This window comes from Ambystoma mexicanum, chromosome 1p (genome assembly GCF_040938575.1).
Source record: "Ambystoma mexicanum isolate Mex_15411 chromosome 1p, UKY_AmexF1_1, whole genome shotgun sequence".
Lineage (NCBI taxonomy): Eukaryota > Metazoa > Chordata > Amphibia > Caudata > Ambystomatidae > Ambystoma > Ambystoma mexicanum.
Window position 1 is genome coordinate 859,442,786 of NC_090921.1, and position 10,661 is coordinate 859,453,446.

A 10,661-nucleotide genomic window follows, 5' to 3' on the forward strand; every position below is an offset into this window, starting at 1 on the left:
AATCCTCAAGACCTGACAAGGTGCGCACCAAGGTGCGCACCAGGGTTATATATGCCCGGCTTTGGAGTGCCTCACTTGAGGCTACACTCCCCCCCTTTCTCCACTGTGGGATTGGGCGTGAGCGTTTTCTCTGCTGACCAGATGACTACATCTACCAGTAGCCCTTGCAGCAGATTTTTATCACCTGCACCTGCGGTGAGCTGCAAGTCCACCCAGCCTCCCTGATGACGTGTATTGGCACAGAAACCGGTCGGAGGAGTACACCAGTGGCCTGGAAGGTTATGCAGAGAATTGGAGTGTGCACCTTTCCTTGTTTTTTCATATATATATATATATACATATATGTTTTCTAGGTGACTCTGGATGTCTTCAGCTTAATGCATTCATTAAGAGGCAACAATACCAGTGCAGGGGTGTTTGAACAATTAAACATTCAACATGTAAAATCTACGTCTGTAATCATTGCTTGTTAGTGCCATCCCATCTTGCTGTCCGAAAGCCAACAGCAATTGAAATAATGATAAATAATACATTGCTGAATTGGAGGTGACTGTTTAACCAGCATTGGGGAACTCCTCACAAGTATCAAGTATTGGAGGGACAATATAATAATACAAAAAAGGTAGCAGGTGCCCCTCTCTAGAAAGAACATGGCATGATAACCTGTTCTGTGTTTTGTTCCCACATTGGGAGTCTGCAGCCATAATTTTTTGCTCACTTTACTCTTCACAAAGGAAGAATAATCATGTGCATACTAATCTTTGACCCGCCCACAAGGGCAGTCCAGCACCGCAATGCAAGGCAAACCTCCTTTGAACATTAGTACCTACAGCAACCCCAGACACGTGTTTCAGCCTTGTTCGGCCACATCAATGAGGTGAAGCAGTGCCTCTCTGAGCACAATAAGCAAGGGGTCCACGCCTGGGTACCCCAGGTAACTTTGGGTTACCAATCCCAAGTTCCTTACAAAAATAAAAAAAATGGTTGCAGGCGCCCATCTCTAGAAAGAGCATGGCATGATAACATGTTCAGTGTTTTTTCCCTCAATTTGTAAATCTAAATCATTGCAGAAGTCTGCTACCTTGAGACTTTTTACATCAGTGTTTGGGTGACGTTGAGTAAAATATGGTATTGTATATACACAGAGTTTCTCGCGGTTTATCTCATGAACCCCACCCCTCAGAGGGCAACCATCAAAGGAGGCAACAGCATCTTCAGAAACCTGAGATAAAGAAGCTTAGATTCCATGGAGCTTTTGCAATTGGCATTCAGAATTATGATCCTGAGAAGCTCTCAGTTTAGAAGAACAATGTCCACTGCCATGTTTAGAGTTTAATTTAAACTGGGTGGCTTTTCTACATACACTGATCCTGCCCCAAATCAGAAAACTCCATGTTTATTTCTCCCCTGCATTCCTATGTCCACACTTTTGAAAAGGTTTTAAGTAATAACAGAGCTCCCAGGTTTCCAACAAACACGTTTCTTGCACAATATTGTGGACATATAGTAGTGACATTCCATAACATATGTTTAATTTCCAACCACAGGGAGAAAGAATGCTGCCTCCCTTGGGGATCCACACTAGCTATTCACATATTATATTTTATCTTTTGTATGCTGGAAGAGTTCCTCATACTCCTCATTACCTGTTTAAATCCTGCCACATGTGATGTGGTGACAGCCAGGACCACATTTTGAGTTGCTGCCGTACATTTGTTTAACTTTCAGCAACCTATATTGGACCACGAGCTACTGGTTCTGCTGGACTACACCACTCCCTCAGAGACACATGTGTACCAAGGCTCAGTAGCCTTCTTGTGAGGGATTTGTTGGAGCCATCTGTTAAAATGAGCTTCGTTCAGATGAAGGGATTCACCAAAGAATCAGACTAACGAATGCTATAAATATGGAGGCATAACATCCAACAAGTATTACATTTTGACACTCATCACCTTCATTTATTTTAAATATCTTTATGCATTTGAAGTCGGACATCACAGCCGTGCCTTCGCCAAGCTTACTACTTAAGCACTCATAGACTTCATTTACAAGACTAGCTTGGCTTCAGGTTCTTGAGGTTCAGCGGTATTCCATGATATAATATTCCTTTTATTCATATGACAATCATTAAACCACCTCCAGAGCCCCTCAGACATAAAACCCATGTTTTTTACACAGCTTTGCTTCATCTAAAGCAACGCAAGCAGACATTGGGTGCCAATCTGTTTTACCATCCGAGTCGACTGTAAGCATGTCACACTCCCTGGGGTAGACTGGCCTAAAGGGAACTCTGAAGATTTCCTGGTGAGCCTCTGCACTCTGGGCCTTTTTTGTGTGGTATTTCCACATTTTCTCATAGGAAAAGCATTGTGCTTGCTGAAAATGTGTTATAAGGGGCCACTTTGAAAATGATTCCCAGGGCCTCTTTTGGTCCCCAGTAATTATTTCCAGGGCCTCTTTCAGTTCCCAGTCCACCCCTGCACAGTCCCCTGGTCGGCAGGAGGCCGTTGTTTCTCCTCCTCTCAACTGTCAGAGATATATTAAGTTGGTCCGTGTCTTTTCTATGACTAAAGGCACAAAGTCACGATGGGGGTGGAACATGAATTGACAACATTGTTTACTTTGGTTACTTTGATTGCGTTCAGGATCATTTGGCTCTAATTCTGATCACTCAGAGGTCCACTCGGCCCCTTTTTTTGTTCCTCACTAATATTTCATTGGGCATACTCTACTATATAATTTGATACTTTAAGAAAAGTTTGAGGAGAACAACATCCTTTGCCTTACTAGAATAGCTTATGACGTTTCAGTCTTCTGACTACCACTGGTCATGCATCTCCATATAGCTTTAACTGTTTCCTGCAATATACATTTTAGGCCAAGGGCCAACTTTGGCTTCTCTGCCTGCTGAAGACATCTGATGGCATGCCTGGCTACGCGAGAATATTTTCACCCATGACTCTTGGACCGATTTCAGAGTTCATATAGAGATCTTTAAATCACCAATGGGCACTTGCTCCAAGTGGATGTAAATAGAGATTGTTTGGCACTCAGAGTTCCTAGGAGTAGACCTAGAGGCACTAATGTCCCTGTCCAAATTCGAATCAAAATCCAAAATGCAATATATATTTTAGGCCAATGGCCAACTTCGTTTTCTCTGCCTGCTGAAGACATCTGATGGCATGTCTGGCTATCCGAGAACATTTTCACCCAGGAATCTTGGACCGATTTCAGAGTTCATATAGATATGTTTAAATCACCAATGGGCACTTGCTCCAAGTGGATGTAAAGAGAGATTTTTTGGCACTCAGAGTTCCTAGGAGTAGACCTAGAGGCACTAATTAATGTCCCTGTCCAAATTCGAATCAAAATCCACACTTCCAGTCTGGACAGTTTTGCTCTCATTAGATGCCTCTAATAAGCCACAAATGCAGTTGCTGGCACATGTGTGACAGAAGATGAACTAGCAATGCTGCGCCTCATCAATTTGGGGGTCTTTAATGGTCTCCCAATTTCAGATGATAAAGGGTTCCCCATAGCTCAGGATGTATTATTAAGATTTAGCATGGGCATTACATAATTAATATTGTTATGCCAGCTTCTCATTGTGCCTTAACATTTAACTATCCGCACCTTAGAAGGGCCACAATGAGGACACTCCTTTATACCTGAACTGACGTTTCTTCACTAATATGGCCCCAAGACTTAACCTCATGGTTAGGCAGTCCGGAAATGTGTGGGCTTGTCCACAGTCCAGTTTTCTAACCAGACTGAGAATGTGTCTTCAATTGGAGGGTGAAGACAGTTCATGGGTTCTCTCATGGGCGCATGATATCCCAAAAACTGAAGTGATTTTTAGAAATAGAATTATTCAAAAAAATGCAAAGCCGTGGAGAAAGTGCCTGAATTTATACAGGATGTAGTGTATTCTCACTCCTCTATGTATCTGCTGATTTCCCAATCCCCATACTCCCATGCACAACTGCAGTCACTTATAATGTCTCTTCAGGTGGCCTTCCAGTTGGAACCAAAGGCTCTTCTGATGGACAAGGGAAGGCATAGTTGTCTTTTTTATACTAGTACAGAGACAAAAGATGTTTAAAGGGCCACATAAATGACATACCTAGCCAGGTACATATGAAATAACAAAGAAAAACAAGACATTGTAGAGTGATAATGCAAACAAATAGTTATTTATACAGAGATAGCAAAATGACTGATAAGAAGCCAAACAGCCAGGGCTTCAATAAACAAGATATTGATATAACAATGAAAGAAACTGCATGTGACTCAAAACATTAGACAAATTGGTTAATACAAAATGATGAACAGAGTACGAATCAACTTTTTCAAAGTTCATGTTCATACACAGTATGTTACTTAGAGGCATAGCATGAAACTCAAATCATAGAAAGTGCATGTAAATCACATAATAAAGTTGATATTGAATAACAAAGCACTTGGGATTCGGCCATGTGGGCAGAGAGTCATGAAAAAGCCCAGCCTTCATCTGGCTGATTTTGGGGTACTATGGAATACATTAAAAAACTGAAGGATGTTTGATTTAAGAGCCCAAAATTAAGAAACGATTTGCAAAATCTGTGCTCATTTAAGATAGGGGCACTCACTGTGGTCTTCAAAGGGCATTAGTTTCGGCATCAATACTCAGGTTTAGTTGAGGATTTTCTAAAATAGGTATGGCACATTGCTGATTGGTCTGAGGTAGGGAAATGCACACGGGTCAGGAGTAATGAGAGGATTTCATTACAAGTGTTTTTTAATGAACTTTAATGAATCCACTTTAATGAAAAGTGGATTTCATTAAAAAGTGTTTAAATGTATTGTATGCAACAAATATGCGGACAGAGGCTTAACTAGTCCTTCTCTGTGTTTGAAAACATAGAGAAAAAGAGAGACCATTTTTACCTTTGTTGATCTCTGAAAAAGACACACATGAGTGTCTATTTAAAAACAGGAACATTTATGATGATGTCTATGTAGCTGGTTGATCATTAAAAATGAATTCTCACCTTGTCAAAACAGTGTGGTGGTAACAACCCAATTTGCATTTGATCACGCTGCCGCTAACGGCGGCTGCAGTAATGGCTTGAACAGTTTAACTGTGTTTAGCATGTGTAAAGTTTGAATCTTGAATAGACTGTTTATTTAGACAGTCACTAGTCACAAATAGTGACAAGATGTCACAAACACAAAACCAACATGGAACTGAAATATCAATCCCCTTTATACTATAAAATAGTCCCTTTTCCATTTCTATTTCAGCATGACAAGCACGATCCAGTTAGCCTAATCTATTCAGGCTCCAACCTTTATCGTTACTAACTCATGAGCAAAGCACGCTCATTTCAAGCATCTGTTATATCCGCCTTACGTCCCGCAATGCGCCTACATAAGGCGTTACTAATAAAAGCCCTGCACCCGCTTAGCGAGAGCAGTACCGGGCAGGCAGCAGTGTATGTGTCATCATTGCTCCCGCTGGAGCTGCGCAGCGGGGCCTAATAGCCTGGGGCCCAGTCATCCTGGGCTGGAAAGCAGGATCTAACATTGGCGACGAGGCAAGCAAACGAACGGCGCACGCAACACCCCAGAAAATTAAACCCTCTGCAGGTGCAAACATTTTTGAAAGCACGGTGGGGGGCCCATTTTTCTCTTCTCTTTTTCTCCTGCCACTCTCCATCTGGCCTGAAACAATTCCAGACACATCCACAAATGACCACAAGTGGCCATACAGCCAAGATCCTGAAGGCCCAAGACCTACTGGCAGACGTCATTGTGCCCACCTGTATGAAAAGGGAGACAGGCAAGAGCATCGAGGCCACACCTCCACCACACGATGTGAGAACTAAGCTGGGCGACAGTCACCAAGGTGAGGGGACATCACAGCACGTGCACACAGGCAAGCACCAGGGCCACGCACCATGGCGGTGGGAAGCTCTACTCCCAGGCCTAGCACGCCCTCCAGACTGGCCGCAAATTTATCACCATCCACGCCATAGGCACACCCACAAGGAGGAACGTCGATCGCACTTGGCCCCTTCGACCCATACACCGACCCGTCATCAGTTGGCCCACGGTGGCAGCTGTGGCTACAAAAATTCGAAATGGCCATGGATTGCAAGGACGTTACCACATCAAGGAAAATGAGGTCGCACCTCCTACTAAACGTCGGGGATGAAGTACTACGGATCTTCAATTCACTGGCAATAACAGACAGCCTCGACGTCTACCAACAAATCAAGGACGCGCTCACGGCCCACTTTATGCCCCAGCTCAATCCAGACTACGAGACATTCATATTCTGCACTACCATCCAGCTGGAGGATGAGACACTGGATGCCTATCACACGAGGCTACGTAAACTCGCAATCTCATGTGAATTTACCAACATTGAAAAGGAAATCCGACGACAGATCATAAATGGGATGCAATCAGAAAAACTGAGGAGGATGGTGCTCAGTGAAAAAGGCATATCTCTGGAACATGGCCGCCAGAGGGAGTTGGCACATGCCAGAGCAGCGCACATGGGCACAACCCTGCAGAAACTCCAAATGTCACTCACGATGGCAACGGTGGCCCAAATCACGAACCGCCAACACACGAGGGAAGAAACCGGCGGCCACAACGCATACCCCAGATGGCAACCAAGAACCCCAGGACCCACGGAGTGTGGATGGTGTGGAGGACCTAGCCATGGTAGACGCAATTTATTTATTTATTTATTTATTCGGATTTATTTAGAGCGCACATCAGCCCGGGGGCATCGTGGCGCTGTTACATGAGGACATACATAGTCTGGTTACCGTAGAAGGAAGGTGGTTACAACAAAGCAGTTTTCATTGCAAGGCACGTTACGTATCAGACATATTTCGAAACAGACGTGTGCGAGCTGGTGTGGGTGAAGGAAGGATGGAGTTAGTTGAATAGAGTGGTTTTGAGAGATTTGCGAAAGGAGTACAGAGAAGGTTCTGCTCTGAGTGCGTTAGGGAGGGCATTCCAGAGCTTAGGAGCTATGTGTGGGAAGCCAATGCCGCCGGCTTTGGCTCTTTTTACAGTGGGTACTCGGAGTTGGTTGGCATGGTGGCTTCTTCTGGGACGGGTGGAAGAGTTCTTAGTTATAGTTTCAGATATGTAGGGGGGTGCTGTATGATTGATGCACTTGTGTGTGAGAGCAATTGACCAGCTCAAGGCACCACGTGTGGAGCATGTGGCAGAAAGGACCACTACACCAAAGTCTGCAGATCCGCAGGGCTGCCACAACAACCCCAGAATCCCCAAGATAGGACCCCAACCTCGGGAAAGAAGAAGAAACAGGCCAGTGCTCGCCGAGTCGAGACGGCAAATTCATCGACCGAGGAGGAAGGGGACGAGGTGACACAACCACAGCAAGGGGCCGCAAATGAACAATGGAAGAAAGGAAAGAAAATATACCTGGTCTCGGCACTGAACTACAGTGACACCACACCCAAAAGGAAACTGAGAAGGTGGACATGCCAAATAGCCATCCAGGGACAAGACATGCAAATGACCATAGACACTGGGGCGTCCGTCAATGTCATGCCACTGACCGTATTCAAGAGACTACGGCCCCCACCAGTCCTGAAAACAATGGATACACTGTTGTTTGCATATCGGTGCAAGACTCCATTGCCCATAGTAGGTCAATTCCAGACCACACTCAGCAAGGGTGACAAGTCGCTGCAGTCCAAAATCTATGTTGTAAATGCCGGAATCGAGTGTCCACTAAGCGGAGAAGCGACAGAGGGCCTCGGCCTCATCAGCTTCATATGCGAGGTGAATGAATCACAAGACATTGACAGCATCCTTGGGAAGTACCCAAACCTCCTCAAGGGGATTGGATGCCTAAAAGGGAAGTCCATCAAGCTGCACATCAACGAGTGCGTCCAACCACGAGCAGTACGACACCGTAGAACGCCATTCCACATAGGAAACCAAGTGGAGAAAGAGCTCCGAGCTCTCGAGGATGTGGGCATCATTGAGGAAGTGACCGGTCCAACACCATGGGTGTCGCCCCCATGGTAGTCACCAAGAAACTCAAACAGCCTGGGAAAGTGAGAATATGCATTAATATGCACCTCCCCAATGTGGCGAGAATACGGGAGCGTCAGATCACCCCGACCCTCGATGAGATAGTAGCGGACCTCACTGGATCCAAGGTATTCTCGAAGGTCAAACTTAATGCCAAATATCACCAACTCCACTGTGAGTCCAGGTACATCACAACATTTTCCACTCACATTGGCCTATGCAGATACAAGCGACTCATCTTCGGGATCTCCTCGGCAGCTGAAGTATTTCAGTAAACGATCCAGGAGGTGATATGCGGCATCCCGGGGGTATTAAATGTCAGTGATGACATCCTCATACACGCAGAGGACAAGGAAGAACACATACGACGGCTCCACATGCTACTCAGCAGGCTAGAGGATGCAGGATTAACAATCCACAAGGACAAGTGCAAGTTCCTAAGGGAGGAGATCTCTTTCTTTGGGTATACCTTCAACAGGGCAGGCATCTCGGCGGATCCCCAAAAAGTAGCAGACATCCAAGCTGCCTCACCCCCCATGACACCTACGGAGGTACGCAGTTTTCCTAGGAATGGCAACCTACTGCGGAAGGTTCATCCCCAACCTAGCGACGCTATCAGAACCATTAAGGGAACTCACAAAGGCCAGCACGAAATGGGCGTGGGACCCTACCTGCCAAGAAGCGTTCGAGAAAATCAAGGCATCACTCTCGGCAGACACCACTATAGCATATTATGACCCCACATTGTCGACCGAGCTGTACGTTGATGCCAGCCCAGTGGGCCTAGGAGCCATCCTCATACAAGTGGCCAACACAGGAGAGTCAATGGTGATCGCATACGCCTCCCGCGCCCTGACGCCAACGGAGCAGCGGTACTCCCATATCGAAAAAGAAGCGATTGCAGTGTTGTGGGGCTGCCGCCATTTTCATCTCTATCTCTACGGCCGAAAATTCAAGGCCTACCCAGACCACAAACCGTTACTCCCGATCTTCACTGGCTCCTCCTCACATCCCCCAGCAAGGATAGGAAAGTGGTTATTACACCTACAACAATATGACTTTGAGTTAGCATATCAGCCAGGCAGTGGAAACCCAGCCGACTTCCTGTCAAGACACCCGAGAGCAGCCACACAGGGGAAAATACACGCAGCGGAAGAAACAGAGGAACACATTTGCCAGGTGATCCACACAATGAAGCCAAGAGCCATCGGCATTGAAGACATTGTAGTGGCCATGCAAGCCAATCCATGCTGTAACCTAGTCAAGGACACAATCATCTTGGGGGAATGGAAGTCTTTTCTACGAAACATCCACAATCGAATGGCCGAAGCAAAGGAGTTCCTAACAGGCATCTTCGCAGTGAGACAAGACCTATCGATAACAGAGGAAGGGCTCATTCTAAGAGGGACCCGTATCGTCATACCCACGAGCATGCAGGACAGAATCGTGGCATAGGCACTCAAGTGTCCCCAAAGAATGGTAAGAACCAAGGCCTCGATCAGACACTGTGTCTGGTTCCCACAGATCGATGGGAAAGTGGAGCATCTGATCAACACATGTCTCCCATGCCAAATAGCGGGGCGCCGGACAATCCCGAGCCCATACTATCGGCGGAGCGTGGGTCCGCAAGATGGGACGCCATCAGCATAGACTTCTGTAAGATACAAGAAGGCACACACCTATTGGTGGTGATCGGTGATCACTCCAGATACCCAGAGGTTGAAATCGTGACCTCCACGGCGGCAGAGGTGGTCATACCTACGATGGAGAAAATGTTCGCCACTCACGGCCTCCCATGGCGGATTCGGAGCGACAATGGTCCACCATTCCAAGGAGATGAGTTCAAAAAGTACCTAACCAAACTCAATATTCAGAGCCACTACATTATGCCAAGATGGCCTCAGGCCAACGGCGACATGGAACGCTTCATGCGGACAATAAACAAAGTCCTGCGCCTGTCGCCTGCAAACTCAAGCCCCTGGAGAGTGGACCTCTACAGATTCCTGAGGTATTACAGGGTAACACCACAAAGCACAATGGGGATACCGCTGGCGGACATGATGTTCGGAACCATCATCAACTTATCCATTCCCCATTACCCGAGCAGGAGCATGGACGCGTACGACAGGGCACGCACCGAGAGAAGACGGACCGTGGCTAACGAGGACATGAGCAACAAGAGGAACGCCAAAAGGTCCCGTCACCAAGTAGGTGACCAGGTGGTGATGGTGAGAAACCCCTCCAAATCCAAACTAGACACACAATATGACTCCCTCCCATGGACGATAACCCAAAGGCATGGGACCATGGTAACAGCCAGGAGGGGACGGAGACAAGTCACAAGAAACGCATCTTGGTTCAAGACAGTCCCAAAGGACCTATGGACGGATGGTGCCCCACAACATGAAGAAGAAGATGACCAGCTAAGGGGAGAGGAGAGTAATCACCAGGAAGGCGAAATGACCATTGAAGACAGAGTGGAAGATGTACCGAGTGAACCAGAGCTGGGTGAGCCGAACTATGAAGTTGAGCAACCCGAAGGGAATCAGGGGACAGCGCTCAAGGGTGGACGATATGAGCTAAGAACTGCGCAC